Source organism: Pempheris klunzingeri, chromosome 21, assembly GCF_042242105.1.
Source record: "Pempheris klunzingeri isolate RE-2024b chromosome 21, fPemKlu1.hap1, whole genome shotgun sequence".
In the NCBI taxonomy this organism is placed as follows: domain Eukaryota; kingdom Metazoa; phylum Chordata; class Actinopteri; order Acropomatiformes; family Pempheridae; genus Pempheris; species Pempheris klunzingeri.
This window is the reverse complement of record NC_092032.1, coordinates 11,183,303-11,189,302: the sequence shown is the minus strand read 5'-3', so window position 1 is coordinate 11,189,302 and position 6,000 is coordinate 11,183,303.

The window sequence follows — 6,000 nt, the reverse complement described above, 5'->3', positions numbered from 1 at the left end:
CAAATTAGTTGAAAATTAGACTGAGCATCAAATTATTTATCATTTACTGAAGAGAAACATGAAGAAACAACATGCAGGAAAAGATACGAAGAGCGAGTGCTGTATCACTTTATGATGAGTCTAACCTGATCACTCACCTGTGTGACTGGTTGATTGTAAATGGTGGTCTGTATTTGTATAGAGCCTTTCTAGTCATTTTGACAACTCAAAGCGCTTTTACATTACATCCTCATTCACCCATTCACACATCATTCATACAGGAGGAATCTAAGTAGGAGGAAACTATTTTTTTACACACATTCACACACTGAAGTTGAGTCTCAGTGTCTTGCCCAAGGACACTTCGACGTGCTGACTTAGGAGATCGAACCGCCGACCTTCCGATTGATGGACGACCCACTCTACCTCTGAGCCGCATGTCTGTGTGATCTCTGGGTGTGCATGTATGTCTCCACATGTGCCCCTCATCCCCACGCCCTCTCCCCACGGGCAGCCTCTCTGACCACCACACAGCCATCAGCCCTCCGCTCACTTCTACCCAGGACAGCCCGCTTTTGAAGGCTGAGTAATTAACGTGCCATCTGATACACCATCCGGCCATAGAGGCTCTCCAGGGACACACACACACATCACACACACGCACACAAGCCTGCACACACACTTGCACGCTTACACGCACAGGCAATCCATCAAACAGTGTTAACTGGCCGAGTGTCGCTGTCAGCTGTGTCTTGGTATATGATGGTGACCCTGAGGTTAGCCCAAAGAGACCATCATGTGCCATAATGACAATCCCCTCTTCAGCAATTTGGAAGTGGATGCACCATAAAACTAATCCTAAAGATGTGATGTCTCATTGAAGGTCTCTAGCCACTAACCTAAAGGGATGATTTAGAATGAGAGAAATCTTTACCATCTATCTACTGACCTATATGTTCAGCTTTGCTTAATTTTGCTATATGTGTATGTGATCAAATAACCACATGATCATTGGAGACATAGCTGCTCCACCGCAGAGGGTATTGTTATTTCAATTTGCTTTATAGTTATAGGTATAGTAAGGATAGGTATCGATATATGATGTGCAATCTACTGTGTCTTTCTCAACAATTAAATTAACAACTACATAAATAACAACAAAAAGTAACATGAACTAAACTACCAAATAAAACACATATATATCTGGGTGAGTAGAATGAAAAATCCCCCCCGAAAAGTCAAACTCCTGCAGGATTGAACTAGTTCTTGTTACCATATGCTTAAAATAAATAGACTTGATGATAAAAGATGAAGAAAAAAAATCCTCATAATCAACTGTAATTGATTTGTACTGTGGAAAATGTGGATGCTGCGTATAAGACGTGTGCATGTGTGTGTGTTTTTTTCCCTGTCGAGGCAACATTTGACCGGTGGTGTTAATTTATTCATGCTGCTGTCTAAATTAGACATGAGGCTTCACCTGTGTTACAAAACTCCACCTTAAGGCAGCACAAAAGTTCAACCACATTGAAATGAGTAATGGGAGTGAGTAACGTTTTTGCTGTCGGCCAAGACGTTTGACACGGTAATGTTGTAATGATGAGGAAGTCTTTGTGAAACACCTAATTATAAGCAAAAACCGCTGCACAAATATCATTCCAATAACATGCAATTTGTTTACGTTTCCAAAATGTGAAAGACCCAAATCTTTTGTTGCACCTGTGCAGACTGAACCCTCCTCCAAGGCAATAAACAAGAAAAGAGACTGCATCTCAATAAATCTATCTTTCCCAGCAAAGCTTTTTAAGGACATCACGTTCTGCATGATGACCATGAAATCACTTTGATTTCTGATGTGGTCATGGAAAGTTCAAGCCTTTTAGAAATGAAGTTGGATTTGGGATTTAGTTGCTTGGTTGTGACTTTCAGAGATCCTTGACAGAATATTTTCTGCACAAGGTTAAAGGTGACACAGGGATGTCAAAATAAGACGGATGCCTGGAAAAAATATCCCTCCTGACATTTATTGGGACTTGTAAAAACATTTGGGGCATGTAATTGGATTGATTGAAATGATGCGCTAAATTATTTCAATATATCTATATATAAAACTATCAAAATAAAAGTCCCCTTTTCTTTATCAACGGTAAGCGTTGATACACAACACAATGAAAAAAGGACTATCCATTGCTCTAGGTGTTGACCAGGAAAGCTTGTTTTTTTGTCTTGCAGCTCACTTTTGATGTGGCCAACAGTGCCATGGGCAATGTGTCAGAAAAGAAAGAGAAAAAGACAAGAGAGAAGAAAAAAAGAGGGTAAAAAAAGATCTAATCCATAGTTGCAGGTGTGTTACACTTTTGTTGCCCCAGCAGAAGTTCACAACAGAGTTGATGACAAAGGGCCAGGCCCCATGCAGCCTATTGTGGCCTGGAGAACAATATAGAGGCTGTGAATGGCTAATCCCTCTGGACTGCTGACAGGTTGGGCCTTTAAGCAACCTGGGGACTCATTTCTCCACTGGGCTGGGCCGCTGTCTGACAGGGATGGGAAAACCCAGGCTACTTACAGCGACTGAGCCTTCGCCCAGAGCAGAGACTGGGAGCCATTGTGAAGGGAAAATATTATCTCCATTGTCAGGTTGTGGCTGTCTTTGTAATGTCAGAAGATGAACTCGGGGAGAGTATGCCACCGGAGGGGGACTGGAACAGAGATAGAACCAGCTCAGACTGTGTGAACACTATTCAGCTGGGTTAAGAGGTCTTAAGTCTAAGTCCATGTCTCAAAACAAATGATTTTGACCTTATTAATGTTCCACAGAAATACCAGAGTTCCAAAGGAGTCAGCTTGTAACAAAAGACATGTTGATATTGTAATCTGTAAAGTATTGGTATTTCAAGCCAGTATTAATAAAGTAATTTAGGATTTTAATCATCTTCATAAAATGGCTGAATATGAAAAAGGCCTTCAACAAAATAAATGTATGTGGACTTTAATTTTCTTCTTTGTAATATTCAAGGTTTGAACACTATTTTTTTTTTTAATGCCAAAAAACCTTTCATTGGACACAACTTCCATTATTTTTTACCTTTGTTTGTATGGACACCATGCGCCATGTGCTGAAGAGCATATCTGAGAGCACACCTTACACATCCAGAAACTCAGACACAATGGGGGAAATATGCAGTCAGTGTGTGCGTAAAGCAAGCCCACTGAGAGAGCCTGGTGGTGTAAATGTCTCTGTGAGAGAGACAGAAAGGCGAGGACAAGATAATAGGCCAGGGGGCACCGCCCAGTCCTTGTAAACAGGGCTGAGATAGCTCCACATGCCCTGAGAGCAAACTCAAATATCTGTTTCTTTTGGGCTCCCATTGGCGGTGGCTCTGGAAGCAGGACGACACCCAAGCAGCTCAGCTCAGGTCTGGAGGCCGAGGCTGAGAGAGGGCTGCAGGACTTTTGTGGATGTTGTTTTTGTCTCCCACCTACGCCCTCCTTACCCCTTCTCACTCCTCCTCACCCCTCCTCACCTATTTAGGCATCCTCCCTCCCGTCTTCTTCCACTCTTTTTTTTTTCCTCCGTTTGGCTCGACCTTCCCTTTCAGAGTGTCCAGCTCATCCTGCCACAAAGAGCCTCTTTTCTCTCCTGAGAGGAGGCTGCCAGTCCCGCACTGTAACCCAATCACCTATCTAACAGAAGAGTGTGTCATCTCCACAGAGTAACAGGAAGTCTCGCGCACAAGACCGATCTCCGTCTCTCCATCTCTCTCTCAGTCACACAGGGCATACTGTATAGATATAGTACATACATGTATGGACACTCTCAATATTCTGGACAAAACAGCTTGACATTGGATTTTTAGATTTGTAGGGTTTTTTTTTTTAGATTTAGAGACTTAGATCTTAAGTAGGAACAAATAGGCTTGCGGCTGTGGTATCAGAAAGTTTTGACAGACCAGTCTCACATAATTTTGTATGTAGTATCAATGACAATATCTATTTCCTTAGTAGAAAGGGTTTCTTGCACTATAACAGCAATTGGGTCAGTAATGTGTGAAATGATTTGAAAAAATAGAGCAAAAAGTGTACACACGCAGAAATGCGTCATTATCATTCAGCGACCTTCAGCAAGACAAATTCTTTCTCCCACCATGCCATTCAGTCCAAGTCCAGCTTTGGATCTGTTACAAGAATCCTTAAACTTCTGGTTTCTCAGTTCATGGGCACATTCCTGGAGATGTTCCACTTAGGCCACACTGGGTTCACAAAGTGAAACAACATCCAAACAACATCCACATCCATGTTGCACTGCAGCTCCACTGCAATAATTGTAATTACAGCAATATTTAGAAAAGCAATAAGCCAACTGAGATCCTATATTTCTGTTTGAAGATGACAGCTTTTGGTTCAGAGGTCAAAATGTTCATACCTGGAAGACTGTATTTTCTAAACAAAGCCTGGACACAGTAGAGGAACTAATCTCCCAATGAGGAAGTGTGTGCATTAGACAAACGTGACTGAAATAGTTTGGGATTTACATATCCCTTTTCTCATTAGTGGTATTGAGTGACTGGATATTGAATAACAAACATGCTGAAAGTGGGTTTGGAAAGCTCAAAGCATCCAGGCTGGATTCCTGCAGGCTGTAAGGCCTAAAGTCATTGCTTTTGGGGCAGCTACAAAGGCAGCCTCAATGAACCCCCCGATGTTGGCTTTGGACCTATAGTTCCTTCCTGTTCATGGAAATTATTCCACAAACGAAAAATGTTGCAGTCGTACCCGAAAAAACAGTTGGATTGTGCTGAGCGTTGATGGCTGACAATGCAATTTCATATCAAAGCAACGTGCTCAGTCTGAAAATATATAAAATATCTGGAAACGTTGGTTTCAAAAAAGGGAGGAAAAACAAAATGATCAAACAAGATGTTATTTCTGTGTGAAAAAACACACAAGAGCAAAGGGGCTAATCTTCAGTTGTGTTCTCATTTAAATGCACATGCATTTGTTTTAAAGTTTTATTTTAAAAAGGTGTTTTAAAAAAAAGTTAAATGAACAAGTGATGCTTGATGAGCATGAATGGAAGGACAAAATCAAGAAAAAGGAATTTAAATCCAAATCCACTACAGTATGTCTCATTTTGTTGCGACCATGTTGACTTTTGTGAAGATATGCTGACCTCTGCTGGACATAAAGATTCATGGTTCTTGTAAATCGAGACGGTTTTCTGTGTCAGAGGCCACAAACTATCGCCCTGTGTCCTCCAGCAAACATATGCATGTTCATATTTGTATGAAAACCTTTGGATTTCTTTAAATGTGAAGAGGAACAGTTCAAAATCAGTTCAAAAAGGTTTTCGTGCGGCTCCATTCACTTGTCGGTAACTTTTTCACAAGCCTTTTTCATTCTAACTTGTCATAGTAGGAAAGGCACAGTTGATACTAACAACATTAAACTTTGTGCCACAACAGTGTGACTGTGAATATAGCTGCTTCAGTTTCAGGGTCTCTGTATGATCCATGCTGACTCAAACACCATTAATTGCACCATTTAAACATAAGCCTTTCCAATTATGGCATACCAACATGTCCTCTGGCATTTTCATACTACTAGCCCTGCTAGACGTCTATTTAAACTACTGTTTTTTTGATAAAACAAATTCTACCAGTGGTGTAAGATTGTTCCACTTGTTGCCAGCGTACATTCCATGATTTCCTAGCAATTAGTGATGGTATCTTGAAACATGACCAATCAAATGTCGTATCAAGAAAATACTTACAGAGAAATCTTAACGATTTACAGTGAAAATAGTGTCACTTGCAGACTTAATTCTACTTCTTTAATACTAAGTTAGAATAAAATACTACTATATGTTTTATGGGCCATACACTCTATGCTGATTTGCAAATTAACAGTAAGTACTGCACAGATAGGGCTGCAGGATTAACTCAGCATAAGACTTCAATCATTTCCAACTTCTCCATTACAGGATCGTACTTAGTATCCAGTCTGCAAAGTGAAATTACATAT